The sequence below is a fragment of the Python bivittatus genome, unplaced genomic scaffold, assembly GCF_059951505.1.
Source record: "Python bivittatus isolate LINGU-HERP-01145 unplaced genomic scaffold, Pbiv_v1 ctg000700_np1212, whole genome shotgun sequence".
Lineage (NCBI taxonomy): Eukaryota > Metazoa > Chordata > Lepidosauria > Squamata > Pythonidae > Python > Python bivittatus.
The window spans coordinates 98,380,497-98,408,214 of record NW_028277098.1 but is presented as its reverse complement, the minus strand read 5'-3'; positions in this window follow the sequence as shown (position 1 = coordinate 98,408,214).

The following is a 27,718-nucleotide window of genomic DNA, read 5'->3' as shown; positions in this document are numbered from 1 at the left end:
CTATACATGAGAAGCAGCTGTCTGGAGTACATGTGGGCAATCTCACAATCTCTCCTTTCTCCTGAGAGATTTTGCCAGCCTGAATCCTGCACCTGGCTGTCAATTTCAGCTCTAATGTGGTCCCCACTCCTTCAGGGATGTCAGTTCACCATGTCCTCACTGGCCATCAGCACTAAGACTACTTTTACTGAGACCAGCTATAGTGACAGAATCTTGCAAATGCTGTGCCACGTCCTCTACTTATGGCCATGTGGACTAGGGAGGTGTCTGTCTGAGTCGCTTCTGTATACTTTCTGCTTGTTTTAAACTTAAGCCATGTTTTTATCCTTGCCATTTTCATAATGAACCTGGCTTATCCCTGACAAGGTCATCTTCCTTACTCTCTACATAAAGATAAAGGTTATCTACATCTACATCTGTATCTATATCTATCTCCTTCATTAAAATTTACTCCCTGGTTCAAGAAAGCTCTTGTTATCATGTAACAACTATTTCCTAAATATCACCCTTGAAGTAGATAATTATTACTGTCTGTACTTTATGGATCTCATTTCTCCTTCTATCACAGTTTGTAGCCCTCCTACTGTGTGCGTATGACTAACATCTCCTATTTATGGTACCTATAATATAAAAATCGCAAGATTCCTAATCGATTTAGTAGCAAAAGGCGTGACGCTGAACACTATTACGTGTTCACGCTTGGCATTCAAGGGTTAATGTGACATTTAACCAGAGATGTTCATCTTACAGCATTTGGCTACTGCCAACCCAACAGGAATCTAAAGAATGCATTACTTATTCTCTCTCCATTCCCTTAAAGCAGGGATCCATTAAATCTCCAATAAAAATAGAACTTATGGAGGTCAGGGGTTTGCCAAGCCCCTGATGGAACAAAGGCAGAGAATTGGATTAAGACACGGCGATGAAAATTTCATCCACTCACTCACGTGAAATGCCGTTTTTGGAGCAATGAGTTGTGACAGCTGTAGGACTGGATTGCATCAATAATATTTGTTAACAAAAGTGCAGGGTTGGGGAGAGAAGGGGAGGAGAGCCACGCACACACAGGGAGTGAGTAAGAAAGAGGGAAAAATGGAAGAGAAGGAGCTGAGCTGGAAATATACTTGGTATGTGTTTATTAATTTTTGATTGCTTGTGCTCAGAAATGGAAAGTTAATAATGCATTTACTGCCAATGGCATGGCCCGTTCTGGAGAAGAGGGCATCAGACTTACTAAAGCAGCGAAGTGTAAAAGACCAAGGAGGAAAAACATCAGCCAGGAAGGTTCCAGCACAGAAGTTCAACTCAAAACTGAATGCCACAGCCATGCATAGAAATGTCACAAGCCTGCTTTTCCGCCCTATGACGAAGCCCCTTTCGGGGCAGACGATTTTGTGCAGTGCACCAGATGGCTTATGGCAAAGATGTTGGCCACATGTTTAATTTAAGTTGGAATTTAGGTTGAATTGGTTGGCCTTTTTTGAGAAAGAATAGATCTTAACTCAGAATACTTTGATCGATCGATCGATCGATTATGTGCCATCAATTCATTTTCGACTCCTAGTGACCACATAGCACACAACGTATTTTTTGACTGCTTGTTTCCTTGACTACTGATGGTTGATCCTAAAAGGCAGAAGCTCTCCACCATTTTGATATCTTCAATGTCAGTTTTAGGGCTGGTCGTTCTACTTGTTGTCCTTAGTTTGGTCGTCTTTATATTTAATTTTAGTCCCATTTTTTCACTGTGCTCCTTGAGTTTAATTACTAGGACTTGCAGATCCTTGTATTTTTGGCTATCGAGGTAGTGTCATCAGCATAGAGCAGGTTAAAACCACACTCATCTTCTTAACCTGTTAACTGAAATGTTCTGTATACAAAGTTAATTATTATTTAGAGTAGTGTTTCTCAACCTTGGGAACTTGAAGATGGGTGGACTTCAACTCCCAGAATCCCCCAGCCAGCCTTGCTGGCTGGGGAATTCTGGGAGTTGAAGTCCACCCATCTTCAAGTTCCCAAGGTTGAGAAACACTGATTCAGAGACTGACCTATTTAGTGGAGCAACTAAGGAATGTAAAATGCAGTTTTAAATGGATCAGTTTTACAGTAGAGTAGTGGATTGTTCTTTTTATATTATTAAGTTTCTTTACATCACAATACGTTACGTGAGACAGCTTCCACATTAAACAATCTTCTATAAGGCAATGGATCCTTATGTGATCAGTATATATGAGCAGGTTGGCTTGGACCTTGCAACAAAGTGACAATGAAATGGCCTGCCTTTGTTGGAAAAGTCCATGTAATGGAGAAATCCTTTCAGGGTTGGCCACCTAAGTCAAAAGGTGGCTTCAATAAAGCAATCAAAGCTCTCTGTTTTTTATGTACATCGCACAGGTCATCTTGAATCTTTGGACCATGCCCTGTGGACACCCCTAAGCTCTTTTTTAGGATTCAACGTTCAGTTGAATGTTCCACCTCTGGGAAGCAGCAAATCTTGCTGAATCATCAGAGGCTGACAGAATTACACCCCCTTTTGTTATAGCAAGTAGCAAAATAATGCAAAATCCAGTTGATAACCTGCACAGAAGTCTAGTGTCCGCACAACAGGGCTCCGCGGTATGTGAGTAAAGGACCAGATGCATTCAACATATCCAGCCCAGTTCCAGAGAATGCAAAAAACACGATATCGAGTGCAGAATCCCACTCTGGAAAAATGTAGCTGTAATGTTAAATGCACAAGTTTCTAGTCCTCATGACTATGAAAGCCCATTTCAATGCAGAAGTATTGGAACCTAAGAGGAACTGATTTCCAATACTCAGGAATAGGGGTTTGGGGATTCAGGACAATCAAAGCCAATCCTGAATTAATGCACCTCATTGTATAGATTTTCAAAGAATAATGACCATGATCTCCGTCCATGTGACAATGCCTCTGATCAATGCCTGTCAGAGGAAACAATCTGGAAATATTTGAAATTCTTTTTCTTCCAGGATGCAAAGAAAAGGGAGGGGAGGCAGATCAAGGGTGCTTAATGCCAGTCCAAAAGCTCCTCAGTTATCATCTCCTAATTAAGATTAGAACGTAATCTTTCTCAAAGACAGTGTCTGTGAGACCCAGAAAAACAAGAAACCTAGCATAATATAAAAAAGAGGAAGGAAAAGGCTCTCATATATCACAAAACAGACAAATTACAATTCAGGATTTAGAACATGGCAAGAAGACAAAAGCAAGCATCAAAATGAGAATTAGATGGGAAATTACCAACTGAATAGCTAGATAAAAATAGTCCTTTTTAATGTTTTCTTAGCCTGGTGTTGAGTTGCAATGACTGTTTGTTCTGTTTTATTTTAAAAGCCAGTGTTATCATAGACACTCAGCTTTCTGGTTTGGTTTTATAAATTCTTCCCTGAGTTTTTTTTTTTTTTTTAAAGATAAGATTTCCAAAGGAGGCTGTGGGCTATTGAACGTGAGCTTAATTAGGCTTGTTGACCCCCAAAAGAGCTGGCAATGACAGCCCATTACTTAACTTCATTTTCTCATTTATTTGCATAATTAGGCATCAACATAACTTCAAACTAGGAAAAAGATGTTGAGACTGGCAAAGATACTGTAAAGGCTCGAGTGGTACTCCTGGTGGTTCCCTGGATGAGTCTGTGCAATTTTCTCAGGAACCATATGCAAGTGTAGTGATGTAGGCATTCACGGCCGTATCAGTTGGGCAGTGTTGAGCTTCAGACCACCTTGCCTTTGAAGATGCCAGCCACGGTTGCTGGTGAAACGTCAGGAAATCCACTATCCAGACCATGGTCACTAATCCCTGAAGCTCAGCACTACCCAATAAGGAAGTGGTTTTCAATTCCTTTCTCCTGGGATGTTTTTTCAACTTGCCAGTCTAGCCTACTGCTTTGGAATTTCCTGGTGGTCTCCTATCCAATAAATAGTTTTGCTTAGTTTTTTAAGACCAACCCTATCACCTAGTCCAAGGTAGGGACTGGTTTCATGGCAAATTTGGAGATCATGTATAAGTTTTGTACATCATCTACAAAATTTCTGGGCAGGTAAGAGAATGGCCCCCACCTTGTTAGTCTTTTATAAGGCACTCAGAATCTGGCTAGTCCTTCAGGCATTTGGGCAGGGATGCAAAATGAGCTTTCCTGTTGCTGGTTTGATTAGTTTGATGGCTATTTTGTTGTGGTAAATGGAATGGTTTTTCTTGATCTTGGACTTTGGTTATGTGGATTATAGGTTGGGTGACTACATAGATTGGCAGAAGGAAGGAAGGAAGGAAGGAAGGAAGGAAGGAAGGAAGGAAGGAAGGAAGGAAGGAAGGAAGGAAGGAAGGAAGGAGGGAGGGAGGGAGGGAGGGAGGGAGGGAGGGAAGGAAGGAAGGAAGGAAGGAAGGAAGGAAGGAAGGAAGGAAGGAAGGAAGGAAGGAAGGAAGGAAGGAAGGAAGGAAGGGAGGGAGGGAGGGAGGGAGGGAGGGTAAGGAATGGTTAGACTAACTGCTTATTTTGCTTCTGTACCTCAAGCTTCTGCTGACATTTTTAACAAGTTTGCAGAGGTACAAAAGGAAATGGAAAGATGTGGTTAAGCTAAAGGCAAAATGTCTTGCTTGTTCATATCAGAGCTCCTGGACGCATTTCCTGAGCATGCATGAACCTTTGCACCTACTCTTGTTTCTAACCACATTATGTAACCACATCCTCTGCAATAAGTTAGTTTTCTTAGCCAACACTTTAGAGATGCTTTACCCCTGCAAATGAGAACTAGAAACTTAACTATTGGTTTATGCTGCTTAAGTTAATGTTTTGACAACCTTGGAAGGCGGGCACACGGGTGTGTGTGTGTGTGTCCCTCCTTCTAGATGCTTCCTGATGACAAAAGGGTATAAAAGCTGTTGTACACTGTTCTAGGTGTGGCTGTTCTTTGTCTTTTCTCTGCCAGCCAGCCAGAGAGTGGTTCACCCTGCTTTTCTCTTGGCCAACAATAAAAGCTGAACTTTCTTTGGAAAAACCTTGGTCTGGAGTCTCATTGGAAATTATGGAATCCAGGCTAGCGAACCTTACAGAAGGAAGGAAGGAAGGAAGGAAGGAAGGAAGGAAGGAAGGAAGGAAGGAAGGAAGGAAGGAAGGAAGGGAGGGAAGGTCAACCGCTGGGATATAATATGTACTTCTCCACTTCTCTAGATTAAACCAGATTTATAGAGAAGGACCTCCTGAACTAGTGCATGGATAAATCTATTTATATCCTTGTCCTCTCTCCCCGTCAGCCTTCCCAGTAGACCAGACAGGAAACACGACCAAATGTGCTAATTCTACTTTATTGTAAAGCTACATTAACAGAATCTTGTGAGTCTGAAAGTACAGTCCTCCCCCTGTCTCCTTTACAGCCCGAGAACTTAGGGAAGACCCACTTCTGAGCCTCTTGCCCCGCCTACTATCCAGCTGTGGGCTATGCTGTCTCTTATCTGACCTGGCAGCATCTCTTGGCCCAGTCTCCCAAGGTCTTTCCCACATACCATTACATCTCAAAGGAGTTTAGGCTGCAAAATCTACAAAAATATTTAGCAGAGAATAGGAACATCCCCAAAAATGAATCTGTTTTTTTAAAAAAACAGTTCTCACTTGATTGGCTGAAAGGAGAGGACCCTTTCAATGGAATTTTCAGGAGGACTGTGCCAAATTCCTGCCTATATTTACTGATAAAGTGGCCAGGGAACATAGGTGAACATCTTGTTTTTCATTGTACCAAGAATCTTCTAAATGATTTCTACTTCCTTGGCTTCCAACACTTCTATTAAATTCCAAGGGAAGATATCAGATGGCCTTCTCCAGGTCTGGGACAGTGAGCAGCCAGGTAGGTTTCAAAGGGATAGCAAGGTGGCTAAGAGACACCATCTGAGACAATCCAGCTGAAAATCATCAAGAGAATTTTCAAGCACTTTCTCAAACACCCCGTGCATAAGGCAAAACAGCAGAAGGAAGTACAGTAAGGCTGATTTCAGCACCAAAGATTCGACTCAGAGATCCAGGTCCAAAGATCCAGGTCACTTCAACAGCTTCTTCCTGGCTTGGGAAGAGGGAAAGAGATGGAAATTAAAGCAAGCAAATCAACTGGATCCTTTTACAAACTACAGGCCTGACATTCTTCTCTCGTGTGTCAAAGGCCTGAATCTCTCCTGGAACACTTACACTTTTTAAAAAGCTGTGGAAGAACTTAGGGTAATGGCAGGGTCATCTTGTTGGAACCACCGATGATCAGAAGGGGGCTGGGAGAGAGGAGAAATTCAGATAATCACCCTCCGATATGGAAATGGGCCACCATTATCCTAATCCTTTGGGGGTGGGGAACCTTGATAAAAGTACTATTAGCAGAGATTATCTACGTCCAGAGCTATATGTTAACTACAAACATTCCCTCCCCAATGCTACATTAAAAATACCCTCCCTCTGCCAGAATATTAAAATAAAAGGTCGTGAAGATTCAGATAAGCTGGTGCAATGCAGCAATTCCTACAGAGAGCTTTTCTGATCTCTTCCTGCAAACCCCTCCCTACCCATCATATTTATAAAATATCCCAAGTAACATGAAGTTATGGAATTAATGGGTTTCCTTCTGAACCCGTTCCATCCAAAATTGGGGTTTTTGCATGCATAACATCTATATTTCAATTTTATGAGAGATACTGAAGTCAAAATAGATGTTTAGTAATATTGTAAGCTGTCCAGGGTCATGTAGTGAAATGGGTGGCTACATAAATCGAATAAATAAATAAATGAATAAATACAGATCGAACTTCCTACAGTGTACAATTCCATTTGGTGATTTATACTGTGTTGACCACGGTCTTTGTAACCCATTTTCAGCTTAAGATCAACAGTGATTCTTAGTCCCTTAAAATCCTACAGTATATATAAATACAGATTTCATAACTGACTAGTGATATTTTCGAAAGCCATAATCTCCATAATGTTTTAAAATCCCTGGTTTATTTATTTGTATTATATTCTTTTATTCTTTTTATGTGTTCTCTCATGGACATGTTTATAAATTTTCTTCAAAGTGTAAAAAAAACCAGCACCACCAAATCAGTTGCATTACTGATATTCACCTCTTTGTTCTATCTCACGGGCATGTAGTTAATGTTTCTCCTTTCCTTCCACTGTCAGGGACAGAGGGAGTACTCACTGCTTTGCCTAATGCCCACAGCTTCATCCTCAATTCCGTTTGTAGCCTGCAAGCCTAGAGAAATCTATGTGTTGCTTCCCAGGCATCTTCTAAGTCTCCTAAGAGGGAACACAAGTGTGCATAAGGACATCAGGAGCTGAACAGCCCATTCCATAATCAAGGTTCCCCAACTGGCACCAACCAGTTGTGTTGGAACTAGGGTTGTATTGCCAAGACTGAGGGAATAGTGCCCACTTGGGGAAATTTGTGATCATAGGCATCTGGTACAAGTCTCAATGAATGAATGAATGAATGAATGAATGAATGAATGAATGAATGAATCAATCAATCAATCAATCAATCAATCAATCAATCAATCAATCAATCAATCATGTTATATATACTGTGGCCTAATGGGGCATGGGCCAACCACAATTAAATTACGATTAAGCTAAAACAAAAGTCAAAATGACGCAAACGCTATAAAAACAATATGACATCATGATCTATGGGTAATCAGCATAAAATTAACGCCTTGTAAAGGAATTTAGAGCTGACCTTGGGAAAGGTATGAATGAGCCATTCAAGAGGAACTTGGACTAGAGATTACACAATCCAGAGATTGAAGGGAGTGTGAGAAAGAAACTCAGAGTAACCCTGCTTTGATTTTGTTTAGTATAAAATGGGACAAAAAGAAACTTGGACAGGCTTTCAAGATTCTATTATACTGTGCCACAGTAAAGTAGCACTCCTAGAATCCTTGCAATGTTGGTCTTTTAACTTGGCCTACCTTGAAGGGCTGACACACGCATGGAAGTATAAAATTCTACACCAATAACCTGATGTCATGCTATCAGACTTTGATAACATGATTTGCAACGTGATCGTTCCATAATCTAATGACATCCCGGGTTATGATGTCACCATGCAAATGATATAATTTGTTTCACATGGATGATAAAGCCATAACACATATGATGTCACTCTCCCCAAAACAAGATTGCAGTATATGGTTTTGCATAAATGAAAGGTTTTGTATTTTGTATGTTCCCCATAACATAACACATTTTCTAGAGTTGTTGGTGAAGGCTCACATGGGATGTTCAGGGCCTCCAGGATCTTCTCCAACAAGAAGAATTCACCACCATTTCCAGCTCCTCTTCCTCATTTACACAAAGTCTCAGGGGAGAGATCCTGCCCCCCTCCCCCAACTTACTGGCCCACTTATTAAACCAAGAACATTACCAGGTTTATTTCCATACTGACACTACAGATTGCACACAAGGTATGCTACATTCATTTACAGTAGCCTGACCTCCTCACTGAATCTCTCACAGGACGTTGTACCAATTTAATTGTCTTCCTATTATTCTCTTATCTGGCAGGACAGGTGAGGTAGAAGTAATTGTGGCAGCAGGGGTGCCTGCAAGAGGAGCGGTCAAAAAAGTCAAGATGTTGGCTTTGATTGGGCGGTCATAGCCACCAACTTGATTTTTTTGGGACCCCCTCCTGCTGACATCCCTGAGTGGCAGACGGGGCCCTAACAGGTGGTCTTTTCTTCTCTTCCTGGTTAATATTCCTGGTACAGTATCTTAAATATACGTTGGATCTTTGGGAAGAAAAAGAAGGAACCATTTTTCCTCTAACCCCCACCTCCCTCGCCCTTCCTCATGTGCTGGGGCTGCCTTTTGTAGGTTGGAAAGACCAGCTTGCAAGGACTTAGCAAAAACAAGCGAGAAGACTCCATCAGCCTTTCTCACCTTGGTGCTCTCGGGATGGGTTAAGAACATCTCCTAAGGTCCCAGCCAATACAGTGAGTGCTCATTCTGGCTGAGGATTCTGGAAGCTGTAATCCCAACTAACCTGAAGTATAATTATTCGGGAAGCTTGGATTCTATCCTGACTCCAGAAAACAACTCTTTATTTGGCATTCCTGATCCAAAGGCAGAAATCATTTACATGCAAAAATGGGCCCCAAATGTGAGCTACAATCTCTACTCATTATAAAAGTTTTCTAAGGCAAGCTCGCAAGCAAACAAATAAATAAATGGATATTGCAAAGGGAGGGAGGATAAAAATGCAGCCAAAGGAAGAAGTTGGGAGCTAGAACTTGCTCAAAATGCAAAAGAGGTGGCTTCAAGAAACATGAAACTTTGTGAGCGGCACAGCGTGAGATGAGAAAAAGGAAGATGTGTCCTCCATAATGAGGCAATGGTTTATGTCATCTTTTGCCAGAGCTGAGATGCAGAGAAACTGATTGCAGGTTGCAAAGTGGTGAATGGATAGTTTCAGATGCATGGTTAAGAAGCTATTTTCAAAATCCCTCTGGAAATCATGATGTATTTGCCCATCTTCTCAAGACCTGCGGGGGCATTATCCAATCAAGATACCTGCCTGAGCTCTAATGACTATTCCTTTTTCTTCTCTTGTAGAGCAAAGAACCCCTTCAGGCAATGGGTGTAGCAGTGAAGCAGAATCTCAGCTAGAGTTTTTTTTTTTTTTTTTAAATCTCTCTTTCTTTCTCTCTACCCCCAAGGAGACAAGTGGGAGAAGTCTGGCTTCTTAATCCTTTATTTGTGTACATTGGAGGATAGAAATGAAATAGGACAGGGTCAAAGGTGGGCCAGGAAAAGATGGTGGGGAGTAAGACTGCCATGCTAATCTGACGCCAGGCTGAAACATTGCTGAGATCTATAAAGAAACCAGGTTGGATAATGCCACACAAAACTCTATCCAAGCTTAGTTCCTCAACCCTAGATAGAACCAGGATACTATCTGCCAGAAGATAGAACCAGGGGACTATCTACCCCACAGCCTTCTCTATAAAATAAGAACAAGTTTCAATTCTACTTTGGGTTGATAGAAAGTTTGAGAAGATTTAATAGAGTTCCTTCTGCCTGATCCATTTCTTACTGGCTGACTTCACATGCTGACTTGTTGAATAGGCCACAAATGGCTGTATCTATGCAACAGATTAAGCCCCAAACTATTGTTTGCAAACCAAGGTGGTCAGGTCCCTACAACACATTAATTCAAAACTACACAAATTGTATCTGAGCTTAGTGTAATGTCTGAACCCAGTATTGCTATTGTGAATTTTTCAATGTGAAGCAACAGAAAGGTCTGTCTACACTCAGAAACAAGTTCACATAGCCTGCTTGTCACTCTGTCCAGGTTCTTGTGAACTAGGAGGATTTTGAGAATGAATTGCAGACGCATAGCATCCAGTGTTTGCTAAAGCCTTCAGTTTATTAGCTTATTATTTATGTATGGCTTTTATTTATTATTAAATTTCTATCCTGTTCTTCACTGAGAACCAAAGCCAACATGCAGAGATACAGTAAACTGAAACTGCTTACAGCATTAAAAAAAAATGAATAAAAACTAATTTATGGTATAAACCTCCTAAAAATACCCCTATTTTTAAAATGGTGAAACATCTTAAAGTTTCATAAACAAAGAATGGAAGCCTACTAACATGCCAGTAACAAAACAGAAGGCACACAGCTAGAGATGTAATTGGCTTGTTCATACAATACATTTAACTTACCTATCAAATGAGCACCCCCTCTGCATTTGCAGAATACATTGAACTGTTGACCACTTAAATGGGCTGGTTGTGTCCAACTTGCTAATTATTCCCCAAACTAAGGTTAACCAAGACTCTACCCATGTCTAGCATGTTGGGCACTAAACACTAAGGTTAAACTCTACCCAAGTAGCATGTTGTATGAGCCCAGGTATTAATTCTAAAGTTGACTTGATTACATCTGTTGAGTTAGCACAGTCTTTGAATCTACAGCTATTTGTATTGGCTCATGGAAAGCCAAGCTGTGTTGGGACTTGGGGAGAAAATCATGATCTCAGCCAATCTGATTTGAAGCTGAAAAGGCAGAAAATAGTCAAGAGACAACCTTGCCACAAGAATTCATTCTTCATTTTGGAAGTCTGGATGCTCTGGATGTGTAATCTTGCATTTTAACACCATGATTTAAATTATGGACTCAATTGCCGCAATATTATAGTGATTTTAATAGCTTGCACATCTCAATGGAGATTTATCTTTTTCTGATAAGTTCTGTAAAAGAAAGGGATGAGTTGTGCTCTCGATGATCCCGCTAGCCTCTCCCCCTTCCTACAACCTCCCCATCTCTGAAAAAGTTCCCTCCCGCTCTCTCTCTCTCTCTCTCTCTCTCTCTCTCTGGAGATGCTGACTCACTACTTTGTAATAAAGGACAGTCTGCACTGCAGAAGCCCAAGCTGTTCGCTCAGGGCATTTTCAAAATCTTCTCAAACGTAGGATCTGTTCAGACAAGATCTGAAGCAGGATAAGGAAGCAGAGTGTCCCAGTGGCAATGGGGAGTTGAGGCAGAAGAATGTTGTATGACAGCAATCATTTTGGATTAATGGCAAATAGGGAGCTGACTTGGCCCTTCTAAAGCCTAGCTCTGTCATCTCTTTAGGGTTCTGCAGGGTTGTGTTCCGGTCTTATCCAGAAATAACACAAGGGGCTGAAATTGGGAGCTCTGCAGTCCTTTTGTGCAGAAGCATTTCATGGTGGGAAAGTATAGCTCTGGTGACACGAAGCAACTTGGCTAATGAGTCATTTCAGAAGTTACTGACTGCATGGGCATTAGTTATTATTTTAATTATTATTTGTCATGATTAAAGTGTTGGATTAGGACTCCAGATCTTCACTTAGTCATGGAAGCTTTCTGATTTTGGATCAGTCCACTATCTGCCAGCCTCACCAGAACTCCTGCTTGTAGCTTATGGCACTTTGAACTATAGCTAGTGTGTGTGTGTGTGTGTGTGTGTGAGAGAGAGAGAGAGAGAGAGAGAGAGAGAGAGAGAGAGAGAGAGAGAGAGAGAGAGAGAGAACGAATTTGGTTTATGGTTAGTCCTAATCTTTTGAGGTTTTATGATGCTGCAAAATCCCTTTTCAGCACCATGGAGAGCACACCTAAAGATAATGGTGACATCTTAAAATCAGTAGTGTTGGGTTGGGTCAGACCTCATACTTTGTTTCTTTTCAATATCCTTTCTTTTATTCAAAAGGGTTTGCTTGTTTGCTTGCTTTTTTTTTTTAACTTCATGGTTTTTACACTTTTAGGCTGTCACTCTCAAGGCTCCAACGGCATGAGTTATTCCTTTGTAACCACTAAACACCTGAATGGAGGTTTATGTTCCTTCTTAGGTAGTCCAGACCTCCCAAACAGCAGATACTTTCATTTGTGCAAAAAGGGGAAGAAGAACTTATCTTGCCTGCCATGATCTCCATATTGGAGAATGTACTTGAATGCTTCCTTCCGCCATTCCAAAGTCTATTTTTGATTTAGAGGCTTTTAAAGGTGCTGTGTCATTAATATATATTCTTCAAGCTCTGATCCATAATCCATCAGTTTTCATGAATTGCTTTTAAGCAATGTGGTTCCCTGCCCCTTTGTGGTTCTTTGCATTTTTTTTTAAAGTAAAAACAAATTATGTCCTTGTACTTGAGTTCACTGATGGTTTTGGAATGTCAAGAGTACCATCATATTATTTGCTGATTTCTTTGTGGTTCCAGATTGTGGGCTCAAAATATTTACTTCCAAGAAAAATACTATATTCCTGGGATGTGAAAGACTCACCATAGAACCACCATAGGACTCAGTAGCCAAGGCAGGACAGAAAGGCCCTGTTTTCTTCATTTTGTCCTCCATCATTGCTTCCAACAGAAGAGAATTTATCAGACATCTCTTGGATTAGCAAAACTTCCAGTTTTGTTTGAGGACCTGTCAGAAAAATGAGGACACCTGAGATCTATGGAATCTTGGCAACCTCTGACAAATCTCTGAATTGTCCTATTGCCAGAAGATTGATAGCAAGTCAGCCACTGTGACAGAAATTTCCACTGCAGTCAGAGAACTTTCTTGGTGACCTTCTCTTGGTCTATGTCTTCCTCTCTACTGATGGAGAAGAAGATAAGACTAGTCCTACTGGATCAAGCCAGGGACACAATTGTACTATATTTTGTTTCATACAGTGGTCAACCAGATGCCTCTAGACTACAGGCAAACAAGAACTGGAGACCTCTCAGTGTGGTTCCCTTGCAACCAGTATTTGGAAGCACGCTGCCCTCAGCTCAACAACAACACTGAATCTTCATGACTGATAGCCCTAGATAGACCTGTCCTGCATCAATGCATCGAACAACCTCCAGGAAGCATCAGATAGCTTGTCTTATACAATCTTTCACTTGTTTTACTAATGTGTGCCTCTTTGAGAATCATGGTGGTTACAAAACAGAATACAAATACTGTATAAATAAATATAATCCCCAGACATGCAGAAAGGATAAGTAAACGCATCTCCTCCAGTACACCTTTGTCCTGTCCTGTTTTATAGCCATCTACAGCAATAACTCTCCATCACATCTGGTGACAGCAAACTTTATAGTTCATGATTAAAATTTACATAACTTGCTCTTTACAATCATTCAGGTATTTTCCAAATGGGATAGTCCTACTTTTGCACTGAAAGTTTCCTATTTCCAAGAGCTTTCTCTCCGCACAGCTCCGAGAAATTAGAAGTGGCTATTTGTGTATCTGCAGCGTTAAAAGAAACAGTCTCCCGCCCAGCCCTCTCCCACCTCTGGAAATATACAGTCTAAATGGCTCTCATTAAATGTCCCCTATGGGAGTTGTAGCTGCTGGCACATCCATTCCACAAAAGCAGCAGAAATTACAGAGCTGAGCTGATATCTGATGGCAGGATGCAAAAAAAAAAAGCAAAAAAAAAAGCAATTTACATGCCCTAGCCCAGCTTCTCCCCCTCTGCTTTATTTTAAACTTTTGAAGGGCAGGTGTGGTGATCAGCTATTTAAATTGCTTGACTAACTAAAGGCTGGGTGGGGGAAGGGGGGACAGATAGAAGCCTCAAACATTGTCAGAAGAAATTAACAGCTTGACAGAAGACCCTGTACTCAATATGAATACCAGGTGTTGTCTGAAGTGGGAAGAGAAACTTACCTGTTTGGCTCTAGGGAATGCTAATGTGATTGGCACCTAACCTCCCCCTTGGAAGAAGGGACCTGCAAAAACAATGACTCACTTGATTGGTGTGATTAGAATGCTGTGCCTTGTCACTCTCAACAGATCTTCTCAAAGTTGTGAAGTGCATATCCCCATTGTGTCAGATGTATAGTCAGGAGCACTATTTGCTTGGGATCAAATTCCTTTCAATTGCTGCTCCTAATGAATAAAAATTTCCAGAGTTTTCAACCAGCCTGGCCGTGGTCTGGAGAATTCTGGAAGGAATTCTAATATCTTTTGAAGGTTGTACAAGGCTAATCTGGGTTTACTCTCTTTCTCAAGGAAAAAAAAAAGATCGGTTGGACAATGTGTATTATAAGGATATACAAAAAGCAATGAGCTGGGATAAAATACAGCCTTTTGTGTCACAAAGGGACCTACCGTGAATCTGTCAAGGTCATCAGAGTGGCCAGGAAGGTGATCACCCTTGTCCATAATTGCTTCTCAGGTTCAAGATATGGGCCCTGTGACTCAGAAGCTGATCTCTGACACTTTGAACTGCAAACCAGCTTACACAGTTTAGTCTAAGATATTGCTGAAACCCAGCCCATCCAGTTACTTTATTGCCCAATGAGTCGTGTAACCCCATAGAACTGGCTTACTGAGTAAGCCATGGTTAATATGGAAAAGCATGTTATGCCAGATACAAACCAGAAAGTAGGAAACAGCCATTAAGACTAATAGCTATTGATACCCCTCTCTTCCCTGAATTTGTCTAATCTGCTTTTAAAACTGAAAGTTAGAGACCATCACCACATTAATAGCAGTAGGAGTATCTTTATTTGGAACATGCAGTAAAATATTTTTTTCCCTCCCTCAAAATAGTCCTATGAGTTAGGGTGGACTGAGAGAGAGTGGTTGGCCCAAAGTGCCCCTGGGAGTTTCTGTGGTTGAGGGGGGACTAGGACATGAGTGTTCCTATTCCTTGTCCACAATTTTTATCACATTGGCAGTGAATACCACACATTTGCTTTCAGTAAATTACCCAAGTTTATATTACAGGTAGTCCTTGCTTAATGAACACAATAGGGACCAGAAAATTGGTTGTTAAGTGGGGCAGTTGTTAAGTGAGTCACCATGTGACTGGACCCAATTTTACGAACAATTTTACAATGGTCATTAAGCGAATCACTATGGTCATTAAATGAATCCAGCTTCTCCAATAGACATTTTTTGCCGGAATTCACTTAATGACTATGGTGATTCACTTAATGACCATCATAAAAAAGGTCACAAAATCATGATCACATGACCATGGGGGTGGTGCAACAGTTTGGGACAGTTGTAAGTGCAAGTAAAGGTCGTGAAGCACTTTTTCCGAGGCCATCGTAACTTCAAACTGTCGTTAAACAAATGGTTGTTAAGGGAGAACTACCTGTACTTTGTTCCTTAGTTTAATCCACTTCTTCCCCGACTCCAAAGTCGTGCTATGCTGCCTTATCATGATGGGGAAGAGTTCCTGGGAGGGATGAGCAAAAATGCTGGGAATGTACAACAAGAATATATACTCCCAGTAGGGTCATTCAAGGCATGAAGTTCATCTCAGCTGCTCAGTTAGGCACCTATATTAGCCATGGTCACATAGGAAGATGCTGGAGGTAGAAGACAGTAACAACAGCAGAAGCATCATTTCATATTGAGTGGGAGAAGGCTATGATAGACCACTCCTGTACTTTTAACCAAGAAAACCACATGGATAGAAAATATGAAATGATTGATGATATAGTGCCAGATGATGGGCCCCTCAGGATAGATGGCATTCAACATGTTACTGAGGAAGAGCTGAGGATCGTTCTGAGTATAATAGTGGCTAGATTAAAGTCTTCCAGACATGTATCTGTTGATGTTGCTGTGCAGGAAACGAAAATCCAAAGCTGCAAAGACAGAATTACAGTAGGAATATGGAACTACGAAGCATGAATGTTGGAGAGCTTAAAACAGTGAAGGATGAAATCATTTGACTTCACATTGACTTCTTAGGCAACAGTGAGTTGAAATGGACTGCAACTGGACACTTTCACTCCAAAAATCATAATGTTTATTACTCAGGACATGAAGAACAAAGAGGAGTAGCATTACTTTCACAGGAAGAATAAAGTAAAGGCAGTATTTGGATTCAATGCAGCTGATGACTGAATAATATTAATTGAACAATCATTTAATATGATGGTTGTATTCCAATCATCAGTACGGAAGAAGAGGTTTGTGAGCCTGATGGTCAGGTTCAACGTGAATCAACAGAACATGCCAGCAAGATGTGTCGTTTGTGGTTGGAGACGGGAATACCACAGTTCAGTGGTTTTTAAACTGTTTGACCCAATTACCCGTTTCCTAGTCTTGACTAATGTTATCACCCCCCGCCCCCCATGAAATACACCCCAGACTCTGTTGTTTTACACAAGCATCTCAGCAGCAGCAGTCCCAGACTGGAACCCTGACAGACAAGCAATTAGAAGTTGCTCCATTACTCCTGGGATATGTCCAAATTACCCCTTTGGGGGTAATTATCCCCAGTTTAAGAACCATTGCCATAGTTGGAAAAAGTAAGGAGGAACACATAGTTGGACTGTATGGTCTAGGAAGCAGAAATGTAGCAAGAGAATGACAGATCAGTTTTTGTCAATCCAATTATTTTTTTCATGGGTAATATATACCTCAAGCAATTAAAACAATGCCTATATACATGGACATCACCAGATAGAGCACTGAGAAATCAAACTGACTATATTGTTGGTACAAAGAGATGGAAAAACTCACTTATAACAAGAAAGATGTGGCTAGAGGCTGACTGTGGAACAGATCATGAACTGCTCATGTGCAAGTTCTAAGTCAAGCTAAAATGGTAGAACAAAGCCACCCAGTTTCCATAGTATGATCTTGAACAGATATACATCATCTTCAAGGAGAACATCAGGAATCGCTTTGAAGTCCTGAACTTCATTGATAGAGAACCAGATGAACTATGGAATGAAATCAAAGATTTGTTAAGGATGACTGTGAAAAGAACTGCCAAGAAATAGAAGAAAGCAACATGGAGATCAGAACAGATGGTGGCGAGCAGAAGGTGAAGACAAAGATCTCATCCTTCAGAGACAAGAAGCAGTATTACAATGACATTTGTAAAGACATTGAAGATGGAAACAGAATAAAAACAAGAAAGGTTTTCTAACATCTCTGAACTCAGAAGGAAGCTCCAAGCTGAAATTGGTATGCTAAAGGATGCCAATGGAGGGATAATAACTGTTTTAAAGATAAACAAACAAAAATAAAAGGAGTATACTGAAATTCTGTACTGTAAGGATATCAACATTCAAGATACTTAGAACACATTCTCAGTATTCTCGATTAACAAAGTAAAGCTTCCTACTTCTAGTGACATCTACTTTATTTGTGTGGAGCCTAGAATCTTGGCTAAATATGAATATTCTTACTCCAATTTTCTATCTCTTACTCCTACTTAAGTGGTGATGGATACAGTATTGGGAGACCTAAATGGCCAAATTGGGGATAGGTCATCCTGAAGAAGGTCTATCTATGTCACTACTTACACTGACTGCATCCTTTTTCTCTCTTGGGCTGGTAGTTGCTTTCTCCAGATATTCTCCCTTCAGCATTCCCTGAGGATAAATTTTGTCCTATGTTGGTCCTCTTCTTCCTTCAGTGGGTCTTTGGAACCCACTCCACTTGGGTCTTAGCTTGGGGTCAACAGCCAACATTGTCTAGATCTATCTTGGCTTGCCAGCTATAAAGCTTCCATCTCTCCTCCATTCAATCAGAGTTCTTTCCAGGAGACTTTTCAGGTTTCAGTCTCTACCTTCTTTGCCAGCAACTATGAGAAAGTGATGTTACCTGTTCTTCTCTCAGAGTTCTGCTATCAATTAAACAGAATAGAGGATCTCTTTAAGTGTTTGGATGTATATGTGATAGGATACCACACAGACATAGGCGAGAGAAGACACCCACCATTCCCTTTATTAAAAATCCTGTCTTGAGTCAAACAACTCACACCTCCACTGAGTTAGAGGATTTGGAAATTGCTAACATATATCTGAAATAGTTCATATTCACAGATTTTATTAGGTCTGTAGGATAAAAAAAAAGTCTTGATTTTGGGAATTTGTTAATTCTATCATGCTTCTTTGAACAGAGGGCCATTATATTATTTGCCAATTATTTTTCCACTTGATGGTCAATAAATCTGAATGGCAAATACCAGGATCTTTAATACTGCATAACGGTGCTACTGAATAGCAATGGCTTTTCTCTTTCACCCCATGACCCAGTGTGTTTGGGGCCTCACCCACTGCTTGGTCTGACCACCCATGCAGCACACAGGGGACTCCCAAGGTGGCTTTGGGGAATGGCCAATATTTATGTCCAATGCTACCTTAAAATTGCTACTTTGTTGCTTCCTGAGGAAGAGGAGGAAAGAGTTGATTGTGGCTGGTAAGGGTGAATCAGGAGAAGACAGACTCTAAAGAAGTTACTTAATTTTTCACCATGAAAAATTGCTGTAGGTGTCAGAAAGACACTGCAGACTACAGCCACCAGAAAAATCTGGAGTAGCTGAACATGCTCTCAAGCACACTGGACACAAAATCCTATTTGAAAACACAGAGATACTGGACAACACCAACAGCCACTATACCAGGCTATACCGGGAAGCCATTGAGATTCACAAACACCAACACAGTTCACACAATGAACATACTAATCACCCCCAGCAGCCACTCGTTAACAACTCAATAGAAGAAAAAACCCTGCCTAATCCCCAGGAAGACACACACATATTCTGACACCAAAACAAGTAGCTACTCGTTAACCCAAACCCCACACCCCCTGCACCCCCCACACACCCCCTAACCCCCCCCACACACACCCCCAATCCCCCCTCCCTTCAGATCTCTATAAATACCCACAAGGGTCACATCATCCTGGGCACAGAGAGAACTGCTCCTGCTCTCTGAAGATGCCAGTCAAAGATGCTGGCGAAACATTAGGAAACAAAACTTCCAGAACACGGCCACACAGCCCGGAAGACCCACATCAGCCATCATATAGGTAAACTACTTCCATATCATGCCAAGAAAACTTCACTGATGTGTCCATGTAAGACACAGCCTTCAAGTTGGACTTGAGAGAGGCTTGACCTGTGCCTGAGACTAAACTAACTTCAGGGAGTCACTCAACATCTATCCAATTCATACCTGGCTTCTCAGAAAAACTATGGTAATTCTGCACGGCAGTCCTGCTTGTTCTGTGACTATTACATCTCCTGATTCTTTGCACCAATGATTTCTCCATCATTTTATTACCCGCTATCATTTGGGTTGAGAGGTTGGTTTGAAAACTGGCCAAGTAGAAGGAGCAAATACAATTTGTCCTGGGACAAGTCCTTGCACTGAATACTGATGGGGTACAGAGGGAGGATTAAACATTATTTGTGAACCCATCAACAAAGCAGAGCTACAAAACTACCAGAAAGTTCTTGTTCTGCAAGCTGAGTAAGGATGAATCACAATTTACATGACCAGAAGAGCAAACCATCAGGGTTGGAATCCAACACAGGAATGTGTTTTTGCCGTGGGCCAAGCAATGTCTTCCACTCAATTAAAGAGAGGATCTCCCTTCAAGAAGAAATAGTGGGAGCCACATAAGAAAACATCTCCAATGGTGATTACTCACTCACCCTTACCCCTATGGCCTCTGTGTGGGCAATGAAGTCTAATGACGTTCTGCTCACAGCCCATGATTTAGTTACCATGAATCACATCCTCCAAGGACAGGTGATGCCATCTGAGCATAAAATGAATTGGGGAAGGGGAGATATTGGTTCTCTGGATCCTGCTGAAGCAAAGCTGCAGCTAGAATCCCTTTTTGAGGGATGCTAAGTCAGTGATACTACCTTTGGTAAGAGGAGATAGGAGATATTCCTTCAGGGACAGACATTCCTTCAGGGGCAGAGATGATGAATAATCATCTTCTCCAGACTATGTGCTGGAGGAAAAGGGGAACAGAGGCAATTACATGGCTCTTCTTTTTGATCTCAGGACAGAAGTAGAATAGGTCTCAGATGGAAGAATCACCCAGAATAGATGACTGTCTGTATTTTTTCAATAGATAGGACGGGGGGTGTTGCTGCTCCAAAAGATTGGCTTCCTGCATTACAGTTTCCCCCTTTCCCCCCCTGAAACTTCTCAAAAGGGATGAATTGAATTTTTAATATATTTATTGGCTATATTCCCTCAGCCTGTATAACTAGGTCAGAGCAGGGACAGGTGCATGCATTTGCAGAACTTGTTGAACTTGGCTTGTGTTAACCTTGCTTGGTTTTTGGGTAGCTTGGGATGTGGTGTGAACGACCATTTGTGTGGTTCAGTGTTTGCACTGTAGCGTGGAAATACAGAAAGTGGATGATTACCAAGTTAAGCTTCTTGTACGCTTCCAGTTCTTCCTTCAAGGGATGCCACTTCACTGAATGAGAAGCAAGATGATTTAAAGCTATTCGTCTGGTTCAAAACTTTAAAAAAAAATTGTGCTGAATATTTCCTTTGCTTCTGCAAACCACACCAACTGTTTTTCATCAGCTGTGTTCCCATAGCACACTTACCCAATTCAGCTGAAGACTTCACAATGCTAAGCTTGATGAAGATTAATCTTAGTTCAGCCATACTAACCAGCCCATTTCCCTAGTTTAATGGGTCCATAACTTGTGTGAATGCAGCCATTGTTTCCAAGTTGTTCTCGGTCAGGGTATTTTTTCCAGCATGTTTTTCAGATCTTAACTCACCATCCCTTTCCATCATTAGTGTTATCCTCCTTGATCACAACCCAGGTGATGTTTTTCAAATGTTATTTGACAGGCATCCTGATGACGTCACACTAATTGGAACACTGTGATGCCCTCAGGAAAATTATCTGTATTTTTCCAATTAAATAGCATTGGAGGCTATTATCGTTGAGGACAGAGAAAATCAAGAATGAAGATTCTGCTGAGATAAAGCTCCTGGTGGGAGAATAACAGGCTATTCAATGATAACTGAATAACATGCGAAGGCTTTTGGGTGGGGGGGGGGGGGTCAACCATTTCTGAAAACACAAGATGCTTTTGATACTCACAGAAATGAACCAAACACCAACCCTGGGGTTTTACATTTGACCTGGAAACAGTTCAGGTAGTTGAAATCTTTCCCTGTGCAAAATCTCTCTGTTTTCTAAAGGGGTCTCAGCAGAAGACAACACCGTCCCCAACCTTGTCTAGGTTTGCAAACTAAGCAGGATTGGGCTTGGTGAACGTTTGGATGGGGGATCACCAAGGAATCCCACGGGTACTATTAGACTGGGAAATGAAACACACACACACATACGCACACATATCCTGGAAGAAGGCAATGGCAAATTATTTTCATACTGTTGCCAAGAAAATGGCAGATATGTGTCCTGTGGTCACCATATACACCATACGATGTAACTGGACAACCTGTGTCTGCAGGAATGGGCAAGATGATATGTGTGCAATGATGTCATCACAAACATGCCATGACATACACTTGTTGGTTTCTGTGTTAATTTGTTGGGTTCATAAGCCATTCCAAGCATTGATGATTCTAAATGATGAGTTATATACTAGGATCAGATATTGGGGACACAAGTAATGGCATTTGCCTGAGGATGTCCACAGGTACTGTACTTGTTGTGATTCTGATGTCACTGCAGTTTGCTTATCTTTAAGTGAAGATCATGTAGTAATGCCTCTCTAATGAAATCATGTTGCAAATCGATTCCAATCTTCACATGACATTGGGGGCGGGGGTGCTAGTTTTCCTCCCTCCCTCCCTCCCTCCCTCCCTTCTCTCCTCCCCTCCCCTCCCCTCCCCTCCCCTCCATCTCCATCTCCATCTCCCCCTTCCTCCTCCTCTTTTGGAAACAGCACAAACAATCTTTCAAATTCTCCTCCCAATATACCCAGAAAGTTAGTGAATGATTTGTTTGAATTTCTCCAGGGCAAGAAGATGTTTTCCAAGAGTTTGTCAAGGCAAAGCTTTTCTTAGCAGCAATGATTGCACTTTGACAGAAAAAACTAGCTTGAAAGATTTTCCTCCCGAGGTCTAACTGTAATGTTGGAAGTTAGGGAAGCAGCAGATCTTTGAATAATAATTCTGGGCTGGGTGCAAACTGAAAGGCATGGGACATGACAGGGAATCCGCCTCTTCAACCAAACAGAGAGTGGGAGACATTCCTCTTTCTTCCACATAGGCATCTTTAAGAAACCACAATGATGTCACAGCACATGATGTCATCACAAGAAATGGTACATCAGTCATAAATGCATCAGTCATAAAATGAAATTAATACAAATTACATCATTTGCAATGACCTCCTGATGCACGTGATGTCACTTGCTTCCCCTTGCAGATGCCCTTGTGATGCAGAAGCACAGGATGGGAGGGGAAAACTCTTAATCTGTTAAGGTTGCTGGAGATCTGGGTTGCTTCCAATGCATCGAGCAAGCATGGATGACACGTGCAGCAGCCAACACAAGGAATATGCAGCCTCCTTGGACAAGCAAGAAATAGCTACTGACATGAGTCGTCTGATAAATGGCTTTTATGCTAGACTTGACAAGGAATTATTACCTCTTAAGAAAACAGAGCTGGAGGACTAAGAAAGCTGGAATCTGCTGCCGTTTGGCACTTCCCCTTTCAACGTGCTACTCAACTGAAGACTGACCTGACATCACGAGAATATGTTAAAAAAAAACCACAAAAAGCCAACGTACATTTCCAACTTGTGCTCTACAAGTGCTTAGAAACTCCACACACGGTTCCCTGGGGAGACTTCATTCTTCAGATTCATTATTATGAGAACTGTTCTTTGGAAGTGTGTCCCGTTAACACCTTTTGAACACACTGCACCTAATTTCTTTGAAAGGAAGGGATTGCAGGGGGACATTCCCTGAGTCATCAAGGACAGAATCCACAAATCATAGAGTTGGAAGGCTATCTGGGCCCTCAAATCCAACCTCCAGTTCAGTGTAGGAATCCAAATGAAAGCACTTTTAAGATAGCATGGAGTAGCCTCCACTGGAACCCATACATTAACGGCGTTTGCAGGGGGTGTCAAGAAAATCAAGATGGGGTCACAACTGTGTGACTGGCACCTCACTGTGTTTGCAGGTACATTGATATCACTCATGTATATGAAGGGGCAGGCATCAGTTGCACAGCTGTGATCACCATCTGGGCCTTGTTGACTCTTCCCTGTGGATAACCCTTTATCAAATGGACAGGCCCACCTCTCTGGGTCATTAATTCCACTATCAAACTGTTCTTATCATGAGAAAGTTTCTCCTAAGATTCCATTGGAATCTGTAACTTAAGATGGTTCTTCTGTGCCCTCTACTCTGGGATGACAGAAAACAGGACTTGATCTTCTGCTGGGTCCCCTTCTCATATGTTCTGATACTCCTCTCAAACTAAGCATTCCCAGTTCCCTGAGACTGTCTTCCCATTTCTAATCTCTTAACCATACAATCCTAGAGTTTATGGGGCCACTGGGACCAACACCCTATTCAGTGGAGGAATCTGAATTAAAATATCTCCAAGACATGGTGGTCCAGCCTCTGCATGAACCCATCCAAAGAAGGGAACTGCCCATCTCTCTGGGTCTTTGGTTCCACTGTCAAACTACCCAACACCTATGTCTTTCCAATGCCTCAGTCATTATCTGTGTGTCACTACTAAAACTCTGGGAACGGCAATTACATACAGTAGCTGCATTTCCTTGAATGTAACACATTTTAATTTAGTTTAATGAAAGGTAGTCTTTGTCCTAGCCCTAGCCCTTCTTAGATCTGGCCTATCAGCTTTTTGGAGCTCAGCTTCCAGCCTGCCATTCAAAGGCATCTGTACCAGGGGTCAAAAAAGTCATGATGGAAGCCATGATGGTAAGCTGCATGTAAAAAGGGCTCGGGCTATGTTTGCATGATTGCAGCCACCATATTGACTTTTTTGACCTCTCTGTGGACAACTGTCTTCTTAGCCTCCAAAGGGTGCCTGCCACTGTAAAAAAACTAAATTCTTTTTTTCCCGGTGCTTGAATTACACTGTTTGCCCAAGAGTGGGAGATGGTTTTAGATTCTTTGTTTCTCTTCAGATCCGAGTTTTCATCATAATGTGACCACCTCCCCAGGGCACAAACTAGGCCACTTTAAGAAATAAGGGCACTTATACCTTCTGCTCCAATTTCAATAGGAGAATGGTAAAGGCACGTGCTTAATTCCCTGGCTGCAGCCTAGCATTGTTAAAATGGCTGTGATTTCACTTATTCTGAAACTTAACCGAATTCAAGCTTTAAAGGGTGACAAGACAGGGCAAATAAACCAGGACATTTTGTTATCTGCTTTTGTTAACAGTAGTAACTTCTAAGTTTGCAAATTTATAATGCTAAAAGGTCTCTCCTTGCATTTATTCCATACTTGCTTGATCTCTTCCACGCAAAAATAAATGTTGAGCATTCACTGTGAGAAGATTGCTGATGGTCTTTTGCAGTCACACTGCTGGTTTGCTCTCTGGTGAATTTTCTCCCCTGGCTAGCACTTAATTTCCAAGATCCAGCAGAGAAGGCTTGAACTATTATTTTTCAAAAAGGAAAAAAAAACCCCCGAGTTCAATTCCTCTAGAGCAGTGAGGAGTTAAATGAAATGTCATCCGTGACAAGATACCCTAGTAAAAATAAAGCAAGTGAAGAGAGAAGAAAAAAGGGCTGATGAGTCCTTGGTACAAATCTTGCAAATAAAGTCTTGCCAAGATTCAGGTTGGGTGGAGCATTGTTTCTTTCATTTACATTTTTTTCCTGCTCCAAATGCAATGATGGATAAAAGCTCCCTTCAATTAAACTTGACTCTTGGTGAATAGGAGGATACCTCTGTTTATTTTCTTGGCAGGAACATGGAAGTAGCCAGCAGTGGCTTCTTCAAGGATGTTTTTTTCAATTTCCCAGTCTAATCCAAAGCCTTGGGAGTTCTTAGTGGTCTCCCATCCAAGTCCCAACCAGTGCCAGCTCAACTTAGCTTTATCAAGTTCAGCCACGGTTGGCAAAATATTATCCCCCACAAAGAACATTTTTTCAAAAATCAAAGACTGAACGCTTTTCCTTTGTTTATTAGATGTACAGTTAGCACACACACAGCCCAGAAATTTCAGCAGGAGGGTCAAAAAAGTTAAGATGGCAGGTGAAACTGTATGATGGAAGGCCCCACCCCTTTTTCATATCTGTCAAGTGGGGCAACGTTGCACCTGGGATCTACACGTACTTCATGTTTTGAAGCAACTGTGCTGCTTGTTCGTTAACTAGTAACCCAGGTTCAAAATTCAGCTTCTGACATGCATAGCTCTTGGAACTGAGGTACTAGACTGACTGAATTGCTCCTACAGAACTGGTTGATTGCGAAGAATATCAAAGAATGGTCCACTGCACGTCCACTTTATAGTACAGCTTGTTCCCTAGAACTTTCCTTCCCGCATATCCATGAGATGACTATCATGTCTTTTCAGCCCCTATAAAAATCTTATCTCTTCCCCCAGATCTCCCCTGTGTGAATGATTGGTTTCTCTTCCCCCTCCGTTCCCCCATCTTTCAGTGCATATGTTTTTATCTTAACTTTTCAAAAGGTTATTGCAACTTTTTGGCGACATCTCAATATTTTTCATTTCATAGAGAATGACCTGGGAAATGTTTTTTTTTTTTTTTAATCCATTCAATCATGACAGATTCTCAGAAACTGCCTGGACAAGTCCCTGCAGTTTCCTTGGCAAGGTTTTTCAGAAGTGGTTTGCCATTGCCTCCTTGCTAGGGCTGAGAGTAAGGGACTGGCCCAAGGTCACCCAGCTGGTTTTGTGCCTAGGCGGGACTAGAACTCAGTCTCCTGGTTTCTAGCCTGATGCCTTTATCACTACACCAGACTGGCTCTTGGGAAATGGTATAAAATATACCAATTGATTCCACAAAGAAACATATAAGAAGAACAAATCACCTCTATTTAAACTGATAATCAGATATGAAAAGTTACCCTCGTGGTCTCTTCTTGCAAATTTCAAACTCAAGGTAGACCAGGTAGGTCTTCAGAAATCTTAAAATGAACCCTTTAAGACTCTTAAAGGGGGAGGCCCAGTAGCAGAATCATTATTTAAATACCCCACTTTCTTCTTGCTGCATTCTACACCAATATATCAATACATATAAAATCCAAGCCTTTTTATCTATCCAAATCAGTACTAGTAATGAGAAGAATGTGGAGAACTCTTCAGACTTGCCTGATTCTGTTTACTATAACCTTATAATAAAAGGTAGCATTAGCATTCACCTCTGGTGTCCTAGTCTGGTCTACCTTGAAGGGTTGATATCAGTCTTGCAAGTCTCAGTGTGCTTCCCTCCTTCCCTCCCTTTATCTTCATGAGAACCAGGGAGGGTCAGGTCAGAGATGCTCACTCTAATTACATTTCTGCCCCAGACTTAGATTTCTTTTATCTGGCCATTGCCCTTTTCTTCCTGTTCCTCAAGGTTATTCCTTCTTCTCATTACACCAATGCATGATGGGTGGGGAAGGGCCCTCTTTGAACAGAAGGTGGGAAGACATGCAGAAACGAAGTAATTAAATGATGGAGGGGGTTATGTAAACCCAACAGGAGGTCCTAATTTATGGAAACTTTCATATGCAAAATTAGAGTAAAACTCTAAAAAATGAAAAACAAATGAAATATTGAAAGGCCCCTTCAGATGGTGAGGGCTTAGCTTATGGCTCTGCGTATATTGGAGCCAGCCTAGAAAAGACTTTCCACATATCACCGCCAATACTTTATCTTGGCAACAGGAGGTCTTAATATAGATGATATGGTCATTTCGGTTTAATGTTTAATACGGTTTGTGCATTAAATTTATCCCCAGGAATGTTTATCCCAAATTTCTTCCATTCTGAAGAATTTGCTATCTAAATTTTCAGAGTAGAAATAGTATATGTGTGAATGTGAGAGAGAGAAACTGAGAGTGAGAAGAACTCACTTCAGAATTAACAATGTCACCAGCAGAAAACCTCAGTTAAACTCACATCTCAAGAGAATCATGTGGGGACCCCTCTCAAGTGGTGAAGCTTTGGAGTCCTTGGGGTTCTCTGAGCTTGGTTGTTTTCTTGCAAATGTTTCGTTACCCGGCTAGGTAACATCTTCAGTGCTAGGTGAAGCTTTTCATGACATCTTAAAGTACCTGTCACTGGCTGAAGGTTTTTGCAGAAAAAGGTGCTCTTCTATTTGAGAAGAGGGATGACCCTCCTAGTAATTCAATGATATTGTACCTGGACACTTGCAACTACAACAAATTCAGAACTTTCTTCTTTCTGTGGATGAATTTTTTTTTTTTTTTTTTTAATTTCTGGGTCCTACTTGCCTCTGGTTATCCCACATGCTAGGTTGATAAAGGAGTC